At 44.8% G+C, this 17,226-nt stretch overlaps 1 pseudogene; it reads left to right on the top strand.

Moving 5' to 3' along the window:
• Nucleotides 1–2,420: 2,420 nt before the first annotated feature.
• LOC139241057 (U2 spliceosomal RNA) lies at nt 2,421–2,650 on the top strand (annotated as a pseudogene).
• Nucleotides 2,651–17,226: the final 14,576 nt, after the last annotated feature.

The following is a 17,226-nucleotide window of genomic DNA, read 5'->3' as shown; positions in this document are numbered from 1 at the left end:
AGATTGCTGAGGGTGATAGGTTCTGCTTTGTGGTCAACCACTGGGTCGATTGCCACTTGTGTGTGTGTTGGAGGGTCAAAAAAGGTAGAGTCTATTGTGGGTTGCTCTGGATAGTCCGTAAATCTGAGTTTGGTTTGGTCCAAGTGTTTCCTGTAGGTGAGTCCATTTGTGAGTTTGACCACAAACACCCTACTCCCCTCTTTGGCCCAAACAGTGCCAGCAATCCACTTGGGACCTTGTCCATAGTTCAAGACAAATACAGAATGTATTCAACCAGCATTGTAACCCATGTATAAACTGACCTAAGTTGTACACCGTGAGAACACTGACCACTAGGTGGGAGACACTCCTAACCTGGACCTTCAGGTATAAAAGGGGAAGCTCCACCCACCTTCATCACTTGAGTGCTAAGGAATAAAGGACAGGTCACAGACTGACCTTCTCTCAAGCATGGGCCTCGTGTGCATTTATACTGTGTAGTAAGGACGTATCAGAATCATTTACTTCAATTTCGCATGACACATTTGCGCGATCATGATATAGAAACATAGAAACGTAGAAAATAGGTGCAGGAGCAGGACATTCAGCCCTTCTAGCCTGCACCGCCATTCAATGAGTTCATGGCTGAACATGAAACTTCAGTACCCCCTTCCTGCTTTCTCGCCATACCTCTTGATCCCCCGAGTAGTAAGGACTTCACCTAACTCCCTTTTGAATATATTTAGTGAATTGACCCCAACCACTTTCTGTGGCAGAGAATTCCACAGGTTCACCACTCTCTGGGTGAAGAAGTCTCTCCTCATCTCGGTCCTAAATGGCTTACCCCTTATCCTTAGTTCTGGACTTCCCCAACATTGGGAACATTCTTCCTGCATCTAACCTGTCTAAACCCGTCAGAATTTTAAACGTTTCTATGAGGTCCCCTCTCATTCTTCTGAACTCCAGTGAATACAAGCCCAGTTGATCCAGTCTTTCTTGATAGGTCAGTCCCACCATCCCGGGAATCAGTCTGGTGAATCTTCGCTGCACTCCCTCAATAGCAAGAATGTCCTTCCTCAAGTTAGGAGACCAAAATTATACACAATACTCCAGGTGTGGCCTCACCAAGGCCCTGTACAACTGTAGCAACACCTCCCTGTCCCTGTACTCAAATCCCCTCGCTATGAAGGCCAACATGCCATTTGCTTTCTTAACCGCCTGCTGTACCTGCATGCCAACCTTCAATGACTGATGTACCATGACACCCAGGTCTCGTTGCACCTTCCCTTTTCCTAATCTGTCACCATTCAGATAATAGTCTGTCTCTCTGTTTTTACCACCAAAGTGGATAACCTCACATTTATCCACATTCTGTTGAAGCCGCCTGCTCTCTACCTGTTCGTGTAGATCAGGGTGTACTAACGAGAGCCTTGTCTTAAGTGCCCTTTTCATGAGCAGTTCAGCGGGAGGGACCCCAGTGAGTGAGTGGGGTCTTGTGTGGTAACTAAGTAGGACTCGGGATAAGTGAGTCTGCAGTGCCTTCAGTTACCCTTTTCAAGCTCTGCTTGATTGTGTGAACTGCTCGTTCTGCCTGACCATTGGACGCTGGTTTAACAGGGCAGACGTGACATGTTTGACCCCATTGCGGGTCATGAATTCTTTGAACTCGGCACTGGTAAAGCACGGCCCATTGTCACTTACAAGGACATCAGGCAGGCCGTGCGTGGCAAACATGGCCCGTAGGCTTTCAATGGTGGCAGCGGACGTGCTTGCCGACATTATCACACATTCAATCCACTTGGAGCACGCATCTACAACCACTAAAAATATTTTTCCCAAGAATGGGCCTGCATAGTCGACATGAACCCTTGACCACGGTTTGGAGGGCCAAGACCATAATCTTAGTGGTGCCTCCCTGGTTGCATTGCTTAACTGTGAACATGTATTACATCTGTGCACGCAGGACTCTAAGTCTGCATCGATACCGGGCCACCACACGTGGGATCTGGCTATCACTTTCATCATTACAATACCTGGGTGGGTACTGTGGAGATCACTAATGAAAGTGTCCCTGTCCTTTTTTGGCACAACTACCCGATTACCCCATAGGAGGCAGTCTGCCTGTATAGACATTTCATCTTTGCGCCGCTGATACGGATTTATTTCTTCCTGCATCTCTAACGGGACACTGGACCAACTCCCGTGGAGCACACAGTTTTTTACGAGGGACAGTAAGGGGTCCTGGCTCGTCCAGGTTCTAATCTGTCGGGCGGTAACAGGTGATTGCTCACTCTCGAATGCTTCCATTACCATGACTAAATCTGCGGGCTGTGCCATCTCCACCCTGGTGGTGGGCAATGGCAGCCTACTGAGAGCATCGGCACAGTTTTCTGTGCCTGGCCTGTGGCGGATGGCGTAGTTGTGTGCGGACAACGTGAGCGCTCGCTTCTCGGCCTTTTGGCTAAGATCTGCATAACTAACCTGACCAGCCACCATGACGTCCGGGTGGTTTCTCCCTGGTCAGGAAGGTATATGCTTACATTTTTGTAAACAGGAGGTGGGTGGGATTGGTGACCCATCCACCTCCACGGAGGTGTGTGGGGGACCTGACCCATCCACCTCCATGGCACGAACCTGGTATTGCAGTACTTCCAGGAACGGTGCAGTGGCTCTAGGCCTTTTGGCTAAGAGCATTGGCGCAGAGTGATCCTTGACTGGTGCAGGGTGACCTCTGGCGTTTGACAAAGAATTGTAACGATTGGATAACGATTGGACATGAATTTAAAAAAAACAAAAAACGTGAGCGCCCATCTCTGGATGCGGGCCGATGCATTCGTATTTAGCCCCTTATTTTCAGAAAAGAGGGATATCAGTGGTTTATGGTCGGTTTCCAATTCAAATTTGAGCCCGATCAGATATTGATGCATTTTCTTTACCCCGTAGACACACGCTAACGCTTCTTTTTCGATCATACTGTAGGCCCTCTCGGCCTTAGACAGACTTCTGGATGCATAAGCAACCGGTTGCAATTTCCCAAATTCATTAGCTTGTTGCAATACACTCCCGACCCCGTATGACGACGCATCACATGCTAGTACCAAACGTTTACATGGATCGTACAACACAAGCAATTTGTTTGAACATAACAGCTTCCTAGCTTTCTGAAAAGCATTTTCTTGGCTTTTACCCCACACCCATTCATCTCCTTTACGCAGCAAAGAGTGCAGGGGTTCTCACAATGTGCTTCGACCCAATAAGAAGTTACCAAAGTAGTTCAGGAGACTGAGAAACGACCGCAGCTCCATCACGTTCTGTGGTCTTGGTGCGTTATTGATTACATCCGTCTTCTAATCGGTGGGCCTGATGCAATCCACCGTGATTCTTCGCCCCAGGAACTCCACTTCAGCTGCCAGTAAAACGCACTTCGAGCATTTTAGCCTGAGCCCCACATGATTACGGTAGCAATTATGGGAATCAGTTCCTTTTACTACGTTCTAAGTTTGGTACGAATGGGAGTCAGGACTGGCCTTGAAGCCTTGTTGCACCACAACTTATGGGCTGGCTTGCGCCCGTGTCCAGCTCTATGGACACCGGGAGTCCATTTAATTCAACCTTCAGCATTATCAGGGCACACTTTGTGGTAAATGTGTGTACCCCATATACCTCTGCCTCCTCGGTCTGAGGCTCTGTTCGTCATGATCCACCGTGGATCTGTCCTCCTCTGCAACATGGTGGTTTGCAGGGTTTGCAGCTCGCCTGCACATACGTTGGAAGTGTCCTATTGTTCCACAGCCCTTGCAAACGTATCCTTTGAAGCAGCATGAATGGAATCGATGATCACCCCCGCAGCACCAACAAGGTGTTAATTGCCTTGTATTCATCACCCTTGATGGGGGACTCTGAGTCATCTGCGGACGTGCAGCTACAGGCGTGTAAGTCCTGCCATGTGCATTTCGATTCGAAAACAATGTTACTTTGTTCACAGTACTTGCAGCATCACTCGTGTGCTGGGAAATTTGTTTGGTATTGTCACTGGTGGAGATAAACGCCTGGGCTATCGCTATGGCTTTACTCAAGGTTGGGGTCTCTACAGTCAAAAGTTTGCAAAGTATTGCTTCATGGCCAATGCTAAGTACAAAGAAGTCCCTGAGCATATGCTCCAAGTGTCCTTCAAATTCGCAATGTCCTGCAAGGCACCTTAGCTCAGCGACGTAGCTCGCCACTTCCTGGCCTTCAGACCTCCTGTACATGTAGAACCGATACCTTGCCATCAGAACGCTTTCCTTCGGGTTTAGATGCTCCCGGACCAGTGTGCACAACTCATCGTATGACTTGCCTGTGGGTTTCGCTGGAGCGAGCAGATTTTTCATGAGGCCATACGTTGGTGCCCCACAAACGTTGAGGAGGATCGCCCTTCGTTTGGCAACGTTCGCTTTTCCTTCCAGCTCATTGGCCACGAAGTATTGGTTGAGTCGCTCCACGAAGGTTTCCCAATCATCTCCCTCCGAAAATTTCTCCAGGGTGCCCACAGTTCTCTGCATTGTTGCATTGGGGTTCGTTATCTGTATCTCGTCGCCAGTTGTTATGTCTTGGATAACGAGTCAGACTAGATACTGCAAGCTCAAAGTAAGTGTGACCGTAGTCCTTTATTACAAATCTGAGAGTCCCTCTCCAGCCTGTGAGGCCTCCTTATATACAGGTGCTCCCAAGGGATTGTGGGATCCCTTGGGACTCCAGGGGATAAGCCCTCTGGTGGTTAGACATGGTAATTACAGGTTTACATACATAACAACACTCCCCCCCCCCAAGTCAATAGTGTAACATACTATTGACTTTGGGGGGGGGGAGTGTTGTTATGTATGTAAACCTGTAATTACCATGTCTAACATAACAGGTTTACATACATAACATTATCCACTTTGGCAGAAATAATAGAAAAGCAAATTATAATTTAAATGGAGAAAAATTGCAAAGTACTGCAGTACAGAGGGAAACACAAAACATTAGTATGCAGGTACAGCAAGTAATCAGGAAGGCAAATGGAATGTTGGCCTTTATTGCAAGGGGGATAGAGTATAAAAGCAGAGAAGTCCTGCTACAACTGCACAGGGTATTGGAGTACTGCATACAGTTTTGGTCTCCGTATTTAAGGAAGGATATACTTGCATTGGAGGCTGAAACAAGATGTACATTTACAATTCTCAACGAAACACAGCAGTTGCCCTCTTCAGGCCTTTTGTGATTTTATATGGCCATCCCGTAGGGATTATCTCCGTCGCCCAGATCGACCAACAAAGCTAGTCCTAGTATACAGATCCAGCACATTCCACGTGTTGATGGTGCTGTTTTGTATGGCTCAGAGGTGCAGGGATGGAATTAGGCTCTGTGGGCATACGTTTACATAAAACTCTGATGATTGAAAGGATTTGATGGTTTGTTAAGGAATTGGACTATTTTCTCAGAAGGATAAGCCCAGGTTTTTAAGGATCTCATTGGTCTGCTGTGTCTGTTTAATACTGCAAGAGGTATCAGTGCCTCACAACCTGAAACAGTAGAGTGGTATGGTCGAGGAAAATAGTTTGGTTTAATTATAGTGCTCAAAACCAGTTGAGGGCCAGGTATTCAAGTGTTTGTACAGATGGTGCTACCACAGGTGTCCCTTCCTGATTTAAAGGGAGGATATGACATTGAACTTACAGGACATCAAGGATGGCATTCAAATTGCAGATTCTCAACACTTTTACTGGCCCAGTTTCCAAGGACACCAACAAATTGTTGAATACATGACGAGCATCAATATGGGTAAACCAAGTCACAAGTGGCACAGAAATCCCTATCCATTAACATTTTACATGAGTGAGCACAGATATTGTAGGCCCCATACTTGTCAGGAGTCAATCAACAATCTTAGATTATGGGGGAGAAATTTGGGAGTGCACACAAATGGGGTCCAGGAAACCCCAGATATTGGTCCTTAGATATTAGACTAGACGGCGCTGAGGGAGGAGGCCACACAACTCAGTGCTGCAACAGAGTTCATCATAGGCAGTCCCTCGGAATCGAGAAAGACTTGCTTCCACTCTTAAAATGAGTCCTTAGGTGGCTGAACAGTCCAATCGGAGAGCCACAGTCCCTGTCACAGGTGGGACAGACAGTCGTTGAGGGAAGGGGAGGGTGGGACAGGTTTGCCGCATGCTCCTTCCGCTGCCTGCGCTTGATTTCTGCATGCTCTCGGCGATGAGACTCGAGGTGCACTTCCTCCACTGAGGGCGGTCTTTGGCCAGGGACTCCCAGGTGTCAGTAGGGATGTCACACTTTATCAGGGAGGCTTTGGGGGTGTCCTTGTAACGTTTCCACTGCCCATCTTTGGCTCGTTTGCCGTGAAGGAGCTCTGGGGGGCAGTGCTGTGCGGCGAGGACAGGCTGGTGGAGGACCTTTGTCTTACTGATGTTTAGCGCAGGGCCCACGGTGATCGGTGGCTGGGGGTGGGCAGAATCATGCCTCGGGGAGTGATCACAGAGGATTGTGATTGGTGGTTGGGGAGGAACATCTACTTTCGGTGCCAGGGCCTGGAAGTCAAAGGTCTTGGAGCCGGTGATGGCAGCATTCAGGATGGTGATCGTAGGAAGTAACTCTCCTTTTTTTCTTATAAAGTATGGTCAGTGCTAGCTGCCTCAGGGCAAACCAATGTCGCAGCGGGGTTCTGAAGCAGGAGTTAGACCCCATATCTGCTTCAGGTGTGGGGAAAGGATTTCTCTCATTCATCTCAGCCCTAGATGTTGGGCGACACGCTTTGGGCCTGTCATTTTGGCATCTTCGGAGGTCAGTAGCTCTATCAACAGATGTAGATGTTGTACCCAACGCATTTTTTTTAGAAATGTTCACTGGTTCCCTGCTGAGACTGTCCAATCAGGATATTCGTTCCGTGTCCCAGAAGATTACACACTGGTGGCAACCATGCAAAATAAGAGTTTCAATCCATCCTCTACCCTGGAAGAGATGTTTAGTGATACAATGTCCTATTTGCCACACATGAGCTAAGTCGAAAAACTGGGATTAAAAACTTGTCCACCCATTTTGTTTATTGAGATATGCCACAAGTATCAAGGGAGTTTGCCATTTTAACAGTTATGCAGATGCTAAAAGTATAGTCCATAAAAGTTAAATCAAAGATGGCATGGTTAGTAGACACACAACGAAGCTAGGAATGCAGAGTGGTACGTGCTCGAGATGACTGGGTTAGCCACACGTATGCAGGGCCACCAGAAAAATTTCAGAATAAGGGGTCACTCTTTTAGAATTGAGATGAGGAGGAATTTCGTCTCTCAGAGGGTCATAAATCTATGGAATTCTCTGCCCCAGAGAGCTGTGAAGGCTGGGTCATTGAATATATTTAAGGCGGAGACAGACAGATTTTTGAACGAAAAGGGAGTCAAGGGTTATGGGGAGCGGACAGGGAAGTGGAGTTGAGGCCAAGATCAGATCAGCCATGATCTTAGTAAATGGCGGAGCAGGCTCGAGGGGCCAAATGGCCAACTCCTGCCCCTATTTCTTATGTTCTTATACCAGTCACCAGTACTTTGAAGGCGAAAGCTTGCTGGCTCGGTTGCCAGTGAGACAAAATAAGTTACAGGCCAATTGGACTCGCATACCCTGTATATAAAAAAAAACAATAGTTCACATAAATAAAGGAGACTATGAAGGTATGAGGGCAGAGTTGGCTGAAGTGGACTGGGAAAATAGATTAAAGTATAGGACGGTTGATGAACAGTGGTGTACATTTAAGGAGATATTTCGTAACTTTCAAGAAAAATATATTCCAGTGAGGAGGAAAGGGTATAAAAGATAGCCATCCGTGGCTAACTAAAGAAATAAAGGATGGTATCCAATTAAAAACAAGGGCATACAGTGACCAAAACTAGTGGGAGGACAGAAGACTGAGAAGCTTTTAAAAGCCAGCAAAGAACGACTAACAAAATGATTAAGGGACAATAGACTGTGAAAGTAAACTAGTATGAAATATAAGAACAGATAGCAAGAGTTTCTATAGGTATATAAAAAGGAAAAGGGTGGCTAAAGTAAATGTTGGTCCTTTATAGGACGAGACCAGGGAATTAGTAATGGGGAACATGGAGATGGCAGAAACTGAACAAATATTTTGTATCGGTTTTTACGGTAGAGGACACTAAAAATATCCCAACAGTGGATAGTCAAGGGGCTATGGGGAAGGGGGGTCTTAACACAATCACAATGGAGGTGGTACTCAGTAAGATAATGGGACTAAAGTTGGATAAATCCCGTGGACCTGATGGCTTGCATCCTCGGGGTTTTAAAGAGTAGTGGCAGGGATAGTGGATGCATATTCTGTGAAGGTCCCAACAGATAATTGACCAAAATTCCCTGGATTCTGGAGTGGTACCAGAAGATTGGAAAACTGCAAATGTAACACCCCTATTTAAAAAAGGAGGCAAACAAAAAGCAGGAAACTATAGACCAGTTAGCCTGACATCTGTGGTTGGGAAAATATTGGAGTCCATTATTAAAGAAGCAGTAGCAGGACATTTGGAAAAGCAAAATTTGGTTAGGCAGAGTCAGCATGGATTTATGAAGGGGAAGTCATGTTTGACAAATTTTCTGGAATTCTTTGAGGAGGCAACAGGGTGGATAAAGGGGAACCAGTGAATGTGGTGTTATGGACTTCCAGAAGGCATTTGACAAGGTGTCACATAAAAGGTTACTGCACAAGATAAAAGTTCACAGGGTTGGGGGTAATATATTAGCATGGATAAAGGATTGGCTAACTAACAGAAAACAGAGTCGGGATAAATGGTTCATTCTCGGGTTGGCAATCAGTAACTAATGGTGTGCCGCAGGGATCAGTGCTGGGACACCAACTATTTACAATCTATATTAACAACTTGGATGAAGGGACCGAGCGTAACGTAGCCAAGTTTGCTGACGATACAAAGATGGGAGGAAAAGCAATAGAAACATAGAAAATAGGTGCAGGAGTAGGCCATTTGGCCCTTCGAGCCTGCACCGCCATTCAATGAGTTCATGGCTGAACATGCAACTTCAGTACCCCATTCCTGCTTTCTCGCCATACCCCTTGATCCCCCTAGTAGTAAGGACTACATCTAACTCCTTTTTGAATATATTTAGTGAATTGGCCGCAACAACTTTCTGTGGTAGAGAATTCCACAGGTTCACCACTCTCTGGGTGAAGAAGTTTCTCCTCATCTCGGTCCTAAATGGCTTACCCCTTATCCTTAGACTGTGACCCTGGTTCTGGATTTCCACAACATTGGGAACATTCTTCCTGCATCTAACCTGTCTAAACCCATCAGAATTTTAAATGTTTCTATGAGATCCCCTCTCATTCTTCTGAACTCCAGTGAATACAAGCCCAGTTGATCCAGTCTTTCTTGATAGGTCAGTCCCGCCATCCCGGGAATCAGTCTGGTGAACCTTCGCTGCACTCCCTCAATAACAAGAATGTCCTTCCTCAAGTTAGGAGACCAAAACTGTACACAATACTCCAGGTGTGGCCTCACCAAGGCCCTGTACAACTGCAGTAAGACCTCCCTGCCCCTGTACTCAAATCCCCTCGCTATGAAGGCCAACATGCCATTTGCTTTCTTAACCGCCTGCTGTACCTGCATGCCAACCTTCAATGACGGATGTACCATGACACCCAGATCTCGTTGCACCTCCCCTTTTCCTAATCTGTCACCATTCAGATAATAGTCTGTGTCTCTCTGTTTTTACCACCAAAGTGGATAACCTCACATTTATCCACATTATACTTCATCTGCCACGCATTTGCCCACTCACCTAACCTATCCAAGTAACTCTGCAGCCTCATAGCATCCTCCTCGCAGCTCACGCTGCCACCCAACTTAGTGTCATCCGCAAATTTGGAGATACATTTAATCCGCTCGTCTAAATCATTCATGTACAATGTAAACAGCTGAGGCCCCAGCACAGAACCTTGCGGTACCCCACTAGTCACTGCCTGCCATTCTGAAAAGTACCCATTTACTGCTACTCTTTGCTTCCTGTCTACCAACCAGTTCTCAATCCACGTCAGCACACTACCCCCAATCCCATGTGCTTGAACTTTGCACATTAATCTCTTGTGTGGGACCTTGTCGAAAGCCTTCTGAAAGTCCAAATATACCACATCAACTGGTTCTCCTTTGTCCACTTTACTGGAAACATCCTCAAAAAATTCCAGAAGATTTGTCAAGCATGATTTCCCTTTCACAAATCCATGCTGACTTGGAACTATCATGTCACCTCTTTCCAAATGCGCTGCTGTGACATCCTTAATAATTGATTCCATCATTTTACCCACTACTGATGTCAGGCTGACCGGTCTATAATTCCGTTTTCTCTCTCCCTCCTTTTTTAAAAAGTGGGGTTACATTGGCTACCCTCCACTCCATAGGAACTGATCCAGAGTCTATGGAATGTTGGAAAATGATTGTCAATGCATCCGCTATTTCCAAGGCTACCTCCTTAAGTACTCTGGGATGCAGTCCATCAGGCCCTGGGGATTTATCGGCCTTCAATCCCATCAATTTCCCCAACACAATTTCCCGACTAATAAGGATTTCCCTCAGTTCCTCCTTCTTACTAGACCCTCTGACCCCTTTTATATCCGGAAGGTTGTTTGTGTCCTCCTTCGTGAATACCGAACCAAAGTAGTTGTTCAATTGGTCCGCCATTTCTTTGTTCCCTGTTATGACTTCCCCTGATTCTGACTGCAGGGGACCTACGTTTGTCTTTACTAACCTTTTTCTCTTTACATATCTATAGAAACCTTTGCAGTCCGTCTTAATGTTCTCTGCAAGCTTCCTCTCGTACTCTATTTTCCCTGCCCTAATCAAACCCTTTGTCCTCCTCTGCTGAGTTCTAAATTTCTCCCAGTCCCTGGGTTCACTGCTATTTCTGGCCAATTTGTATGCCACTTCCTTGGCTTTAATACTATCCCTGATTTCCCTTGATAGCCACAGTTGAGCCACCTTCCCAATTTTATTTTTATGCCAAACAGGGATGTACAATTGTTGTAGTTCATCCATGCAGTCTCTAAATGTCTGCCATTGCCCATCCACTGTCAACCCCTTAAGTATCATTCGGCAATCTATCCTAGCCAATTCACGCCTCATACCTTCAAAGTTACCCTTCTTTAAGTTCTGGACCATGGTCTCTGAATTAACTGTTTCATTCTCCATCCTAATGTAGAATTCCACCATATTATGGTCACTCTTTCCCAAGGGGCCTCGCACAACGAGATTGCTAATTAATCCTCTCTCATTACACAACACCCAGTCTAAGATGGCCTCCCCCCTAGTTGGTTCCTCGACATATTGGTCTAGAAAACCATCCCTTATGCACTCCAGGAAATCCTCCTCCACCGTATTGCTTCTAGTTTGGTTAGCCCAATCTGCACCTTTATTGCATGCATCCCTAATTTCCTGTTTGATGCCCTCCCCAACATCACTACTACTGTTTGGAGGTCTGTACACAACTCCCACTCACGTTTTTTGCCCTTTGGTGTTCTGCAGCTCTACCCATATAGATTCCACATCATCCAAGCTAATGTCCTTCCTAACTATTGCATTAATCTCCTCTTTAACCAGCAATGCTACCCCACCTCCTTTTCCTTTTATTCTATCCTTCTTGAATGTTGAATACCCATGGATGTTGAGTTCCCAGCCCTGATCATCCTGGAGCCACGTCTCTGTAATCCCAATCACATCATATCTGTTAACATCTATTTGCACAGTTAATGCATCCACCTTATTACGGATACTCCTTGCATTAAGACACTAAGCCTTCAGGCTTGTTTTTTTTTAAAACACCCTTTGTCCTTTTAGAATTATGATGTAGTGTGGCCCTTTTTGTTTCTTGCCTTTGTTTACTCAGCCTTCCACTATTGCTTTTTACCTTTCTACCATCTATTTCTGACTCCATATTACTTCGCCCTATCTCACTGCATAGGTTCCCACCCCCCTGCCATATTCGTTTAAACACTCCCAAACTGCATTAGCAAATGTTACCCCTAGGACATCAGTTCCAGTCCTGCCCAAGTGCAGACCGTCCCTTTTGTACAGGTCCCACTTCCCCCAGAACTGGTTCCAATGTCCCAGAAATTTGAATCCCTTCCTCTTGCACCACTGCTCAAGCTATATATTTATTCTAACTATCCTGCTCCCTCTACTCTGATTAGCACGTGGCACTGGTAGCAATCCAGAGATTACTACCTTTGAGGTCCTACTTTTTAATTTAACTCCTAGCTCCCTAAATTCAGCTTGTAGGACCTCTTCCCACTTCTTACCGATATCATTGGTACCTACATGTACCACGACAACTGGCTGTTCACCCTCCCTCTCCAGAATGCTCTGCAGCCGCTCCGAGACATCCTTGACCCTTGAACCAGGGAGGCAACATACCATCCTGGAGTCTCGGTTGTGGCCGCAGATACTCCTATCTATTCCCCTTACAATAGAGCCCCCTATCAGTATAGTTCTCCCACTCTTCTGTGCAGCAGAGCCACCCACGGTGCCATGAACCTGGCTGCTGGTGCCTTCCCCTGGGAAGTCATCTCCCCCAACAGTATCCAAAACGGTATATCTGTTTTGGAGGGAGATGACCGCAGGGGACTCCTGCACTACCTTCCTGCTCTTGCCTTGTCTCTTGGTCACCCATTCACTATCTGTCATAACCCTTACCTGCGGTGTGAGGACACAAAAAACCTGCACAAGGACAGACAGGCTAAGTGAATGGGTAAAAATTTGGCAGAAGTATAATGTTGGAAAATGTGAGGTTATGCACTTTGGCAGAAAAAAATTGAAGAGCAAGTTATTATTTAAATGGAGAAAAATTGCAAAGTGCTGCAGTACAGCGGGACCTGGTGCATGAAACACAAAAGGATAGTATGCAGGTACAGCAAGTGATCAGGGAGGCCAACGGAATCTTGGCCTTTATTGCAAAGGGGATGGAGTATAGAAGCAGGGAAGTCTTGCTACAGTTATACAAGGTATTGGTGAGGCCACACCTGGAATACTGTGTGCAGTTTTGGTTTCCATATTTAAGAAAGGATATACTTGCTTTGGAGGCAGTTCAGAGGTTGACTAGGTCGATTCCGGAGATGAGGAAAAGTTGAGTAGGTTCGGCCTCTACTCATTGGAATTCAGAAGAATGAGAGGTGATCTTATCAAAACGTGTAAGGTTATAATAACATAATAGGAGCAGGACATATGGCCCCTCGAGCCTGCTCTGCCATTTAATACGATCGTGGCTGATCTGATCATGGACTCAGCTCCACTTCCCTGCCCGCTCCCCATAATCCCTTATTGGTTAAGAGGGGGCTTAACAAGGATATTTCCACGGATAGGGGAGACTAGAACTCGGGGGCATAAACTTAGAATAAGAGGCCATCCATTTAAAACTGAGACGAGGAGGAATTTCTTCTCTGAGGGTTGTAAATCGGTGGAATTCGCTTTCTCAGAGCTGTGGAAGCTGGGTCATTGAATAAATTGAATACAGAGATAAGACAGTTTCTTAACCGATAAGGGAATAAGGGGTTATGGGGAGCGGGCAGGGAAGTGGACCAGAGTCCATGATCAGATCAGCCATGATCGTATTGAATGACGGAGCAGGCTCGAGGGGCCGTATGACCGACTCCTGCTCCTATTTCTTATGTTCTTAATATTCCTAGTACCACTTTCTGGAATTTGTGCTCTACATCCTGCTGACAGTTTGAAGATGTTTTCCACTAATCCTGGTCCAATATTGCTTGCTTCTGCAAATAATTCTATTTTTGTGAGGAAACTCTTTCAATAGTTTAGTCTGCTAGAAAAAGTGTCTGTGCTGTGGCCAATATTATCCATCGCCTGATGTAATGATAAATGCAGTGGAACCATACGTGCTTATCCACTCGCCAATTTGCAATAAAAGGCAAGATTGGTTATCTGTGACACATTGTAGTCCATATACAACAGGTTACTGTTTCATGTCATGGGGAGTGTGGGCACTGTGCAAGTTGCCTCTTGTGGCGTGAATGGGTAAAAACTTTCGGAAGCAAGCTAGAAACAGCTCTCCAGCCCTGAAATCTTGCACCATCAAGCACCCTGTCAAAACTCTCAAGGACGGGTAAAAAGCATCACTGAACGCCGACACAGACACTTCTTCACTCTGGGGAATTTTGAGAGTCACAGTAAACTATTAAAAGACAAAAAGTGCACTCCACAGAAATGAAGCAGCAGCAATAGTGAAGGTATTCCAAAGATTAGTTTATTTGAAGGAAAACTGATGGGGCATTATACATGATAATAAAAGACATCTCCTGGAAAGCAGACTATAGAGTACAAATCTTTTTAATAGAAGGTATTATACAAATTTTACATAAGTCCTCTGAATGTGTAATGTGTAAACGAATTCATTAAATTTGTCCGTATTGGGGGAGCAGAGGGGGAGAAAGAGGGGGAGGGCTCATTTATGAGACTTACCAATAAATACCTGTGTCTGAAGCTTAATTTCTCTTGAGACAGACTTTCCTTTGGACTGTATAACCCAAGAACTCCAGAGTTGGGAATTTGAGATTTCTTCCAGCTAATTTTAATGTACTATACACAAAGATTTCCGATTGTTGCCCATCAAAATTCTTCAGCTGATACTATGAACTCAGCAAACCTATTCCTATCAGATGAAACTGCTTTAAAATCAGTACAAACCACTGCAGCCATAAAATGACACTAAGTCTGGTGGAAGAGCAAAACACTGTCTGCTACTGGGATGGGGGTGGGGGGGGGGGGGGAGAAAGAGAAGAGGAGGGGGGGGGGGAAAGAGATGAGGTGGGCAAGAGATTAAGGGGGCTTAAATATGAATTGTTAAAAAAAAATAAAGATTCCAGTTTGAACCGCTAGTGACCAGGTAAATTAGTACTGTACATTAAACAGGATCACACTGATCGGCGAGCAAATTAAAAATAGTTAAATGCTGGTTTTTATTTTTTTCTTCGATCTGCTTATCGTCACATGATGCACTTGGTTTTCAAAGGGTCCTGATCTCTAGCTCCGACCCGAGTCTCAGACATTTAAATGTATGACAGTCTTCTTGTTGCTCCTCCACTAAACAAACCTTCAATTTAAGCGGGATCTTGCCATTTTTTTTTCCCTGAAAGAGGAAAGCGAGACTCGGGATTGACGTTTCCAACAGCTTCCAGATCCAATGTGACTGAAAAGAACTTAGAATTTCAGATCCAATTGCAGGCCTGTGTGTCTTAATATTTTCAGATGTTATTGATGGTTAAAATATGTAGTTTGCGCCCCAAATAAAGTTAGCAAATGGTTCAAGGCAAACAACCATTTCACTAAAAATGACTTTCCCAAAGCCTGAATCAGATCACTTAAAAATTCAGGAAAGGAATGCAATTTTGCCAAAATGCTTGTGTTGCAGAACACACTGAGCTGCACTAATATGTGAGCTGCAAGAATTTCAGCCCTTTCAGCTCTGCTAGGATGCGTTGTCGAGTGCAGACAAAAAAGGCGATTACTTTCATGAATAGGCATTGGCTACAAACCAGACTGAGCTGAGTGGTGTAAAATGGAACATGTTGTCTGTTAAACTTGCAATAAGGTAAATGTCAGTAAACTTTTAAAAAAATTAAAAAGATTAAATACACACTTCTGGTTTTTGTACTGTGAAGGGTTACTGGTTTGCAGGAAATGCGTTCCATTCAGATCAAGTACAGCAGTTTAGACACAGTGTTCAGCTATCCTTACAGTGATCATCTTGAAACAGCTCTGACAACCCGTGCAAGACTGCTTCACAGGCACTAAGCTTAAGGGTAATATGTCCTGTGAACTTATGTTTGCTGGGAAAGTAGTTGGAGATTGCCCAAAATTATTTGTATGGAAACTGGAATGAGTTTATCAGGAGTACTGATGCACTGGTACTGCTGCGACGAGAGAAACCGTACCAATACAATCGGCAGCCTTTCAGTGTTAGGCATTTGCAAGCCAAAGCAATTCTTTATGGCAGTCTTGCAAAGGTCTCTGGCTTGCAGTCAGATATCTGTATATAGATGAGAGAATTTTATGTACTTCAAGATCAATCTATGAAAGCAGTCAAAACAGAACCAAAACTGATCCCAGCACGTTCACATGCATATTTGACGTGCACGAGTCTGATACACTTCCATGTATAACATTTAATTTTGATCAGCACATAAAATGTTCTTGTTAATTTGGAGGTCTTAGCTTGTACATAGATACATAACCAAAACAATGCCACAATGGAGGAAGCCTGGAGTTTGCAGTTTCCACATTTTACTGGAAAGGATTTCAAAGAACTATAGAACAGATCAGATGACAGAGATGCATGGACTAAAGTGTTAAAATTAGGCTGCGAGTGATATCTGACGTGAATAATGATGGTATGTCCAGATCTCAATCTGTGCAAGGATGTTAGCAATTTTCTTGTGGCAGTGTACATGCATGTTGTACGGACGGGCCTGCACGCAAGCAGTAGTCCTGCTTTCAGATACTCAACGGAGGACATTCTGAACCAAAACACCACTACTGGCCACTAACCCCAATGCACATTAGTTTACAGATAGGCGCACAGAGAGATGCCTATTCGGCTCCAACAATAGTCTCACCTGAAGACAGAAATACCAGCAATCTAGTGTACAGCAAGGAGAGAGTAACCCACCCAAAATAAATCGGGGGGGAAAAAAAAAAAAGAAAAACAAATTGTTGGGTGCTCAGCAACATCAACGGACAGTTGCAGAAACAAGATTAGACCCAGTAACCGGTTGATTCATTTGGAGGGATGGTGGGGTGGTAGAAAAAGAGAGAAAAGAGAAGGGAGTAATAACATTTGGCTGATTGTGGCCCAAATCCCAAAATATTTTTTTTAATGTTTTTTAATTTTGCTTTTTTTTTTAAAAAACACCATCTGAAGTTTTAGAAGGGGCACCAAAATTGTGAATACTATTTGCACCAATCGCACTAGCCTTTTTTATTTTATTTTAAAAAGTGTACCGACAGTTATAATTTATTTTATTCCAGGGCCCACTGTTTCCACTATTAAATTTTGTTTTAGCCAAACCCTACCTCTTTAAAAAGACCCAAAGAAAGAGAGAGGGGTATCCAAATGTAAAATACCATTCTAACTACTGCACACAATGTTTTCTCAAAAGCCTGAGGCTGACATGTTTTAAGTGGTAGATGAAAT

The sequence above is a fragment of the Pristiophorus japonicus genome, chromosome X (genome assembly GCF_044704955.1).
Source record: "Pristiophorus japonicus isolate sPriJap1 chromosome X, sPriJap1.hap1, whole genome shotgun sequence".
NCBI classification, from domain to species: domain Eukaryota; kingdom Metazoa; phylum Chordata; class Chondrichthyes; family Pristiophoridae; genus Pristiophorus; species Pristiophorus japonicus.
This window is presented reverse-complemented; position numbering and strand designations above follow the sequence as displayed.